The 11,199-nt window shown below is 35.4% G+C and overlaps 1 long non-coding RNA gene across 2 annotated transcripts in view; it reads right to left on the reverse strand.

Moving 5' to 3' along the window:
- Positions 1 to 10,372, reverse strand: part of LOC140497574 (uncharacterized) — a 56,202-nt gene extending 45,830 nt beyond the window's left edge. Inside the window, exon 1 of one of the 2 annotated variants that reach the window (XR_011964731.1) lies at positions 9,931 to 10,372. This is a non-coding gene — a long non-coding RNA (uncharacterized lncRNA). The remainder of the gene's footprint in view (positions 1 to 9,930) is intronic. The other variant, XR_011964730.1, reaches the window with a different exon arrangement.
- Between the last annotated feature and the right edge of the window lie 827 nt (positions 10,373 to 11,199).

Raw genomic sequence — 11,199 nt, forward strand, 5'->3', positions numbered from 1 at the left:
TCTGACTTTTCTGGTCCCCATTGGGAGTTTTCTTGGCAAAGATAAGAGAGTAAGTTTGCCATTTCCTTCTCCAGAGCATCTTACAGATGAGAAAACTGAAGCAAACAGAGTTAAGTGACTTGCTCAGGGTCACACAACTAGCAAGTGTCTGAGACTGGATTTGAACTCAGGTCTTCTTGACTCTAGGCCCAACATAAGTTGCTTCTCATAATTAGAATGCAAGTTCCTTGAGAGAAGGGTTGAATATTTGCTAACACATAGCCTTCTTCTCCAGGCTGATCCCCTATGATGCCTCGCTTTATTGACTACTACCCCTTGACCATCCTCCCCACTCCTTCATACTAGATACTATGACCTGGAGATCTCACACACACACGCACACAAGTGTGTATGTATATTTATATATACATGCATCAATATGAATATATGTTTGTATATTTATATATATGTACATATGTATTCACACACATATAGGTCTTGCATTCCTGGTGTCGAATATAGTACCTGGGAAATCAGAAATCATTACTGAATCAAATTAAAAACATGAAATCCATCTAGACAAAAGTACACTGGAGTCCTTAGCATCCAGTGGAAACAATTATATTTGCAATTTCCTTAAATATTCTGCAGAGATTCAGATGGATTATATATACTAGGTAGGCATGATATATAGTTTGGAGTTTTAAAAAATAAGAAAACAAACATAACATAACATTAAATTCAAGAAGGTGTGAGTCGATACTCCAAGCCTGAAAAATCCTTTTGGGGTTAAACAAAAAATGCCATGGTATTACCTCAAATGCAAGAAGGTGTTTAATAATTTGGCTGCTAGGAACTGTAATTTGTATATGGTGTTAGCATTTGAGATTTAAGATTTCTCAGTAAATCTAAAATGATTCAGTATATATGGTTTTTAACTAAAATAATATTTTGTTAGATTCTAATATGATGTTAATACCCAGATGAGACAGGCCAGAGCCATTCAGCGTTCATCATAATTAACCAACATTAACTATCATTAGGATTTTATATGGTACAATGCACATTACTTCATAACTTCAACACAGATCACATACAGCTAGATTATAATGCCCGTTATCAATCATGACTTTCTCTAAGCTTTCCTAACACCTAGCTTTTATTTTAAAAGTTAAGGTCAATGTGAAGTGTTACACTTCAACTGAAAAAGTTAAAAATCAGTGTTAATTAACAATGTTAATTAAATGTTAATCAGATAAATGAAAGCATTTTTCATCCATTTCCCTATTAAATTATAACCAGGTAATCTTCCATGTAGTGTTTGAGATGATACAGGAAAGTGACAGCCCCCACTAGGAGGGAAGAGGGATAACAACTTGGAATAAAATTTAAAAAGAAACACAAAAATTCACAAGGAGAGAATGGTCATATTACACAGGGAGCCTCCCTTTCCTTCCCCAACCCTTCACATCCATTTTCAGGACTACCAGTAAATGGTTTAGGAGATAATACAGAAAGAATGAAAAATTTAGCTTTGGATTGTTTTCTAATTGGAAGGCCTTTCTCCAGCCACTCCTTGAAAGGCTTGCCAGAAAATTCAGATCAGAAACACTTGGCTCCAATATTTTGAATTAATGAAAATAAGGTATTTTGAAACTCTTAAGAGTTTATTACAAAACAGCAAGGTTGTTTTTCTCCCCTAGCCAACAATATTGTTGGAAGGACCAAACATTCCTAGTGTGGGTTCATATTTTATTCTCATTCTGTTGGCAGCTCCCATTGCTATCAACAGGGGTTCCGATCAGAGGACGATAGTAGACTTTTGGTCTTCTGTGAATTTATGAATAGAGAAGGAATCGCCATGTGCTTTAAGGTTGATTTTCTTCAAACCCTATAGACTTCATTGGTATAAGAATGCCTTCTACCAACATAGATTAAGAGCCACCATGTAATTTAAAGTCTTCCTTTTAAAAATTCAAATACTTTTTTCAATGAACAAAAATTGTCTTTCCTTCTCACCAATCCCATTGGAACAACAAAAAAGGAAAGAAAAAAACCATTGCAACAAATATGCAGAACTAAGCAAAATTAATTTCTATGTAGCTATGTCTAAAAACCACCTATCTCAATCTCCACTCTGAAACTATCACCTCTTTTTTTACAATGTGGGTAGCATGATTCATCATGGATTGTATAGAATCCATTTGGTTATTTTATGAAACTTCAAATTTTAAAGAGTTGTTTTGAGCCATGACATTTTAAGTTTCTTGCCTGAGGTTCACTCATCCAGTAAAGGATCCAGGCCAGACTTGGACCTAGGTCTTCCTGATTCCAAGCAGAATGCCAAACTACATCTTATCCTTCAATTCTCCCATAGTAATTAATGACAAAATGAATTGCAACAAGCAATGAGCCATGGGGAAGGTATTGGCACCTCTTTTATTTCACTTATGACAAAATGGTCACAGATGAATATTTCATTTGGCTCAGTTTTTCAGGCTGGTGCCCATGATGCCTTATTTTATTCCCTACTCCCTGGTCATCTTTTCCAGGGCTTTACTAATCCTACCAGATGCTTGCTCTGGGAGTTTTAACTTTCATCTCAAGGGGGCCCTGTGGTGCTGAGTGGTGACTGCCTCACTGGTCCATTCTTTCAGGCTTTCCCTAGCAATGTTTCGCTTCATGGCTAACTCCTAGAGGCAGCTAGGTGGTGCAATGGATAGCAAGTGATTCTAACTGTCTTACCATAACACTCACACCCAACCTATCAGTTACAACTGTGATCAAATCAACTGCCTTTGTTACTGGAGTAGCCGTGTCAACATACCTAGCATCTCTGTTACTTTTCTCAACCAAATTGCACTTCCCTGGATGCCAGGTCCTTCTATATGTTGCATCCACTATTAGAAAATAAACTATATCTAGGATATTTTGATCATCAGTTGGAAGAAAATACATTGAAATATCAATAACACTGTCCTTAGGTTCCACAGCCCTGAAGTTAGCTTACATGTGAAACTGTTTGATAACAAGATGCTTCCAAAATTAAATCCAATAAGATAGAACTAAAGACATTTTATATTGATACCTTATAATCTTGTGTCAAGATCCCAGGTTAACTGGAAAAAAATAGATGTATTTGGATTCATTCAAGGAGAAGGCAAACCAAGTGATAAGAAAATCTGATTCTAAATGTAAGAGAATTGTTAACAATCAGGAAGAATGGGTTCTAGTTATAGATTCCATGTTGTGATAGTGCAAGACACTTTCAATATATGTGTGTTACACATATAATATGTGAGGGCAGGAGCTTCATTTGCTTTTGTGTTTGTATACTCAATACTTAGTGCAGTACTTGGCATATGGTAAAAACTTAATACGTACTTTTTCATTCATTCATTTCTAATTTAAGTTTAACCTTCTTTGTTTGGCAAATTGTCATGACTTTATGACTCAATGGTCAGCCTTCTGGTACAGAAAAGTTCCATACTTAGCCAGGCTGGGTCTTAGAAGGCTAACATTATCTAATGCCAGGGTAATTCTGGAAGCCTTTCTAGCATGGTAGAAGCTGCTAGGCCTTGTGTGCTACTGGCATAGTATAGGAGAACTGACAGTCACTTCAGTGAGACAATAGAGTAGGAGAACATGGGAACTATGCAGGGAACATTGAGTGGATGCCCTGGGGGTAAACTAATGGGAGGCAGAGCATGAATAAGTTGCAAAATGCCGCTTTTGAGTCAGTGCTCACATGGATGCAATTCCATTCATGGAGATATGGTAGTCTTTAAATTTTATGTAATCACAGATCCTTGAAATTGACAGAAAATTTAGAGATCATGTGAATTAACTTCATTTTAACCAGAGTGGTACAGGGGAGAGAACATTAAATTGGGGGTCAAGATAGTCTATTCAAGAGCTTGCTGACTCATTGTATATAATTCAGTGTCTTTATGAAACTTAGAGGCACAGCTAGATGGCACCAGAGTGCCGGACCTGGAGTCAAGAAGACATCTTCTTGAGTTCAAATCTGACCTCAGACACTTATTAGATGAGTGACCCTGGGCAAGTCACTTAATCCTGTTTGTCTCAGTTTCTTCATCTCTAAAATGAGCTGGAGAAGGAAATGGCAAACCACTCCAGTATCTCTGCCAAGAAAACCCCACATAGGGTCATGAAGAGTCAGATACGACTAGAAATGACTAAACAAAACAATAAAACTTAAAAGATTCTCATCTCTTCCAGGACACATATACATAGAAATGCTTAAGATCTTTCTCCTCTGAGACCTGACTTTTGAGTCTTCATGTCTAATGATGTTCTGAAGTTTCCTATTGCCCCTAGACTGTCTCTCTCCAGTAGGATGTGAGTCACTTCTAGAAATTATAGGAGGTAGAAATGAAATAGCAACAACTTATTTTGTCAGTATCAATAGGTTATAGGAGAAAGAATGTTAGACTTTGATTTTGTAATCATTCCTAGCTTATAGGCCCAAGTCATATTATTAACCATGTGACCATAGACATGTCAAGCCTCAGCTTTTACTTCTATAAAATGAGGAAAATAACACACAATAATGCATTTTGTAAACTTCAAAGGACGATATGAATGTGAGTTCTTGTAACACTTGAATCTATGCATGCATAGCTGTATTTATTAATGGGTGATTGGAAATGCTGAATCATAGATAAAGAACACTTTCTAGTCATTCAGAAACATATAGGTTAAGTCCAAGAATTAATTGACTTCAAAGTGTTCTTGCAAAGTTAACCCTGGAAGTTAATAAAAATTTTATATAATTTTCCACAGGCTACAATATTGCAATAGAATACTGCCATCCAGGCTTGCAATAGAATGCATGGTTGAATTCACTGAAGCTGCCAAGTGAATGAGGGTGAGGTGGTCAGTGCTTCTCCAGCCAAAGCAGCTGGTTAGCACTGAGGCATGGAAGTGTAGGTTGATAAGGATGTTGACCAGACAGAAAGAAAATCAGCTTTATAATTATTGATCTAATATACTTTGGAGAAAACTGGAACCTTGTTTTCCTTTGGAGAGCTGAGAGGAGAACAAGTGAGATATATCTTTACCTATAACTGCATCTGCATCTATATCTGTAATCAGCGTATCCTCGCTATCTATACATGCTTCTATATGAATATAATCTCTTATTACTCCTATTTATCAAAATCAGTAAGCATCTAGTTGTGTTTATTTGCATTTATTTAAACACCTACTATATGCCAGGCACTGTACGAAAAGCCAGAGATACCAAAGGAAACAAAAGATCTTTCCCTCAAGGGGTTTAGGATCTATCTCTTATATACTTATATCTCTCTCATAACTATTTATATATATCCATATATATTCACATATATTATCTCAATTTCTAACTGTATATAGCTAATTACATATATTGTACTCTTGAAAAAAATAAATAAAATGATTTTACCTCCAGTAGAATGTGAACTCCTCAAAGGGAAGGGATGTTTTTTTCTCTTTGTATTCTCAGCATCCAGCACAGTGAAATAAATACATTTAAGTCTCAAGAAACATTTACTGAATTGACCTGGATGGAGTTGGAATACACTCTTAAAATGTGAGCCCAAGAATTTTTCAGACCTTAATAATGGACAAGAGGAAACTTGTCTATAGGGAGTTTTCTTTTGCATTTTCCAAAAGTTATTGCATTCTTTTTTAGGGCGAATGTATCATGTCTGAAGGAATTTTCCTTCTTTTGGAGGCCTCTGCTGTTTGCCTCAGTATTTTCACTTTTTTAAACTCAGGCAATGCAATGAAGGGCCAGGCTCGATGATACAAAAGGCCTCGGAGGGCTTTGAGTGGGTAAGTCATTGAGGAAATGTAACTTCAATGACATTTTGAAAAAAAAGTGGTACAAAATTAGGAACCAGTTAAAAAAACAACCTCTTTATGTTACACTTAGAATTGAATGGAAAATATTAGATATTCTATCTTGCTATGATGTACATACACACACATATATTTACTAGCAGCTTATTTTTCTGTCCAAAGTGAACTTTATTTGGAAGGAGTCTTCCAAATAATATAATATTCACATATAAAAAACTCACTTAGTGTAGTCATTATAACCCTGGAGTTCTTTCCCCCACAGCCCAATTGAGCTAGTCCAAAAACCTAATTTTTGAAGGAAACTTAAACTTTCTTTTTAGGAGCATCTGGCATCTTCTATTTAGTAATAATAAAAATAAATGGAAAAATACATGCAAAGTACTTCAAACATATTTTATGGTTATGAATAAACAAGAAGGGATTTTTTTTCCCATTCATCTATTCAAAATAACATATCTGAATAATCTTTCTGTATTTGACATCAAAGTCCAGCATGTTAAATATAGGATACTCCATCCTAGCCTCAGAGGCACATTGAAGGATGATACATGAAGCAACCACAAAATTCAGTTACCTTGTTTTATTGAATTCTCCCCCCCCACCTCACATCTTTTTACATTTAATTTCTCTTCAGAATATTTTATACTACTGGCAGCATGGTGAAACCTATTTTGGGTCATCAATGTATGAATTTCTTGGTTGAGGAGAGAAGTTGGAATCAGTTGGATGCCACAAATTTTTGTTTAGAAAATAAATAAAAGTAATAATGTTTGGATAGTGATGTATAATTTTTAATCTCAGTATTTTCAATTGGATTCCAAAAGATTAGGATCAAAATTAGTTACAAAAAGGGCCAGTTTTTTCTTCTCAATTCTTATAGTCATCATTCTTTTTTCTTTCTTTCCTCCCTCCTTCCCTCATTTTGTACCTTCCTCCCTCCATCCCACCCTTCCTTCCTTTTTTTCCTTCCTTTCTTCCTTCCTTCTTTTCCTCCATGATGTGGATTTATTTTATGAAATGACAACTTACTGAAGTGTAATTCTAAAGCCACAGAAAATTAAATTGAAAAAACCAATAAGGAAATACTGAATTTGAGGACTTTTCCTTCTATAGATGGCATTTACCTTTTTGAAGCTGCCATTAGAATTTAAGCATTTGAGGGAACATGAGCTGCTTTTCCTTTCCTCAAAGTTGTATCATTTATTTTGTATATATTTTACATATATCTACTGATGTTGTATTCTCTGATAGAATGTAAGCACCTTGAGGGAAGGGACTTTCTTTTGATTTTGTAAACCCAGGGCCAAATTTAGTGACTGTCACGTAGCAGGCACTTACTTGATGCTTATTGATTTGTTAAATACAAGTGAACTACTTATTTAAAAGAATATTATTTTTCTTGATCTTCATATAACATGTTAATATTTTGGAAGGATGGAGAAATATTCATTGTCAGTAGAAGTAGGGAAAAAGCAAAATGCTTATTGACAGATTTATAAACAAGTTGGTTGTCCAGCTGAATATTGTTTTACCTTTGTGAAATATTTGAATATTTGGGGGGATTGGAGTAGGATTTGGAGTGTGTGTGTGTGTGTGTGTGTGAGAGAGAGAGGGAGAGAGGGAGAGAGAGAGAGAGAGAGAGAGAGAGAGAGAGAGAGAGAGAGAGAGAGAGAATTTGTGATTACAGAATTAAGAGGAAAAAGATTTTTTAAGATGTCTCACAGCTTCACTAAACCATGCAAGAGATCAGTCTCTAAATAAGTAGTCTTAAAGGGGGAAAAAATGAACATTCACAAGGTGAGGCTCTAAGTAAACAATTCTTAGAAGAACTCCTGGCCTGGCTCCAGGGTACAGGGATTTAGGGGAGGACTGCCTAGATTCCAGAAAAGAAGGAAATCAAGAAGGCTGATATAAAAACAGTCCATCAGGAAGCATATTTATGTAAATTTCTCCCTGTGTCATTTGCTTTTCTTCCCCTCGCAATGTTTTAGTAGTATTTATTCCCATCCATGAGGTTTATATGAGAGTTGCCTTTCTCAGTGGCACAAGATCCCCAGTCCTCAGTCCTGCTCCCATGTGCCCCAACTCTGCAGCCCTGGTGTTCAAGGAACATTCCCAAATATGAAACCGAGGGTTTGTTTTGAGATCGTTGGAAATATTTTTTCCCCTTTATTTTCACTCTAAGTCTGAGAACTTTGGCATTTGACTAATTTACCATGCATTTAAGGTTGGTAGCAATATTGGGAAAGAAATATGATAATCACATGCTGCCACAAAGTATTCTATAGTGCTCTCTTTTCCAGCTCCAGTTTCACATGTGTTGGTTCAATGGGAAATTCAATAGACATTTATAGGAAATAAATTGAGAGATGAATGTAAACCATATGGCATCTGGAGGTTTATTTGTAAAGCCTCAGCATCAAAGCTTTCTCCAGATCACACCATATTAGCTATGTTTTTCCAGTCCAGCAGAATCAGGAAGGCAACCACAGACTTCCTTGATGGAAAACACATGAAAAACAGAACAAATCTTAATCTATAGCTGCAAAAGGAGTTCAAGTAGCATCACTTAAAAACCTTTTATTGCTTATGTGTAAAGGACATTGTTTGGCAGCGCATGAAAAATTAAACAAGTTGATTGGCCTAAAGCTTCCCTTGAAACTGTGGGGCAAAAAATTATTTAAGTCATTTCTAACACTTAAAAAAGTGAGTAGATGAGTAATATTTTTATCGGGGGGTATTTAGAGGAAGCCTACTTTCCATCCATGAGTACACGCAGACATCACAATCCAAGAGCAACGCAACATTCAGAAATATTTTGTGTGTGCATGCAGACATACGTGGAGAGTTGTGTTATGATAAGTAATAGTTAAAAACATTGATTGGACAGGATGAGGAATGGGTCTTGGTCCCATTTGTTTAAGAAAAATTCTTCAACCTTGAGTGTGTTTTGCTTTCTGTCATTTTGCAACAGCTAACATTACATCTGATATCAAATTAATTCTCAGGCAGCATGCTATATAAATCATTATGAAATGTCAAAAGCTTGTACCTATTTTTTTTTAAGTTTTCACTTACTTTCCAAATAGTTTCCATTTTTCAGTGTCAAAGACTTTTCAGGCTCTCAGTCAATTTTAATGATTTCTTATCACTTGATATTTAAAATTTCCTCATTTAAGGAGCATACTTGTGCATTGTTCTCCACTACCCCATGGCAGTTGAAATATGCACAGGCAAACTGAACACTGTTTTACTCCCTTACTTTTTTTCAAGCTTGATATTGAAGGATATGCAGTGACTTATAGAATTAAAAAAAAGTTTAGCCCTGTTCTATCTTCTTGGCTTTTTTTGGAATAGCCCCAGGGAAAATTTGTGCAACCTGGAAGGGAAGCCTTTAAAAACAAGTACTTTTATGAACCCATGGAATAGAAAGAAAATATTCCTTTAGTCTAGATGCTATAAACACAACAGCCCACATCTTTGTATCTTATCCATTCCTGAATTAGCTACCTTAGTGAAGGGCCCATCATTTTGTAGGTTAATCTTCTAAATGTATGGCTGTAGGGGAATGCCACTCAGGATTTTAAAAAAAGAATCAAGGATGTAAGCAGCATCACTTAAAAAATATGTGGCTAACTGCTGGAAGCTATTAAAAACCAAATAAACAAAAGAGATTATACTTCAAAGAAATGTCAACAGTTTTTCCTCTCAGAACAGAGGAGTTTTCTTTACTTATATCCACATCCACATCTGGAAAATGCTCATGGCTTTACACATCTTGAGAGTAAAAATGAATTTATTGATTAAAAAATTTCTTGATGGATTAATGTAATCTTTACAATAAAGGCAAATACAACCCAGCTTTTTAAAAAAGTTATGAGGAAAATCCAAATTTAAGTAGCACCCCTTTGTTGGAGCAGCTCTCCAGAAATCAAGAGATTTGAATTTGTCTTTTCTTTGAAAGAAATGAAAATACAGTATCTTTTTCCTCATGACCCATCTTTCTGTCAGCACAATTAATTCTTAAGTTGACAGTGAAAGAAAAAGATGATGTGTAATGCCAATGCAAAGTTCAAATGGTCTTACCTACTCCAATTAACTAGAAACAGACTTTGAAAGAAGTCCAGCAAATTTAAGGATGGCAGGATTTCTTTTTTCCTTGCTGAGGGGATCCTCAAATTTCTTCACAATAGATGAAGTGATTTCCAAAAGGAAGATGTCAAAGTGGGTAATGCATATCTCTACTTCACAAATGCCACAGCACGAATTATTTGTATGTTTGGAAATAATGTTGAATCACTTATTAGATAGAATGTGCCTGCCCCAGAAGTCCAAACAATGACTTCATAGGTTACATAAGATTTTACATTTGTAGCAGCCAATCCTGCAAGGAAGACTAATTTGACTTAGATTTCCAATTAATTCAGTAGTAGCAACTTTCGCTAAAATCGGCTGCCAAGAAAAAAGAGACCTTTGGTATGTAACCAAGTATCCAAACATGGACAACAGATCGATTTTTTTTTTTTAAGTTTGAGGAAATTCACATTTTTGAGCAAAGCAAAGGAATTTTAAAACACAGACTAAAATGCCAACTTGTCTCCTAAAGAGAGAAGAAAACAGCTGGGAAAATATGTCTTAAAGGCCACAATAGAATTTGGATATAGGATAAGTGCTCTGTATTCCAGTTTTATAGAAAAATTAAAATAAACTCTACCAGGCCTGCTGTCGAAAAGGAGGGTTGATCAATTTTGTTTATTTGTAAGTGGGTAACAAGTAGATTCTTTCACACTAACCGAAGCAGACGGTCATTATAAACACAGGTTTCTTGAATTCTCTGCACCCTATCAAAGGAAATGAGTTCCTCTCTTTTCCAAACATTGTCATTTGTTTATTGAGTTTCTTTGGGGTTTGATTTTATTAAAAACTATGTAAGCACACATCTCTAACCTCCACCCCACCCTTCAACAATGTCAACCTTGTTGAGCGAAACCTGCATACTCATTACACAAAAATTTGCAGGCAATTAAAAAAAGTAGTCTGTTAGAATCCAGACCAAAGAATTTAGAATATACATACAAACATACATGTATATGTGTATATGTATGTATATATGTGTATATACATGTGTATACACACACGTATATACACATATATACATACAAACATACATGTATATGTGTATATGTATGTATATATGTGTATATACATGTGTATACACACATGTATATACACATATACACAAATTAAATACTTATATTCCAGGGCAACTATGTAGGAAGCAAATAGTAGCTGCTTCAGTAGTTTTGGATAATTAGTTACATAAATTTTCAGAGGTGAATATACTCTCTTTAGAAG

Source organism: Notamacropus eugenii, chromosome 3 (genome assembly GCF_028372415.1).
Source record: "Notamacropus eugenii isolate mMacEug1 chromosome 3, mMacEug1.pri_v2, whole genome shotgun sequence".
Lineage (NCBI taxonomy): Eukaryota > Metazoa > Chordata > Mammalia > Diprotodontia > Macropodidae > Notamacropus > Notamacropus eugenii.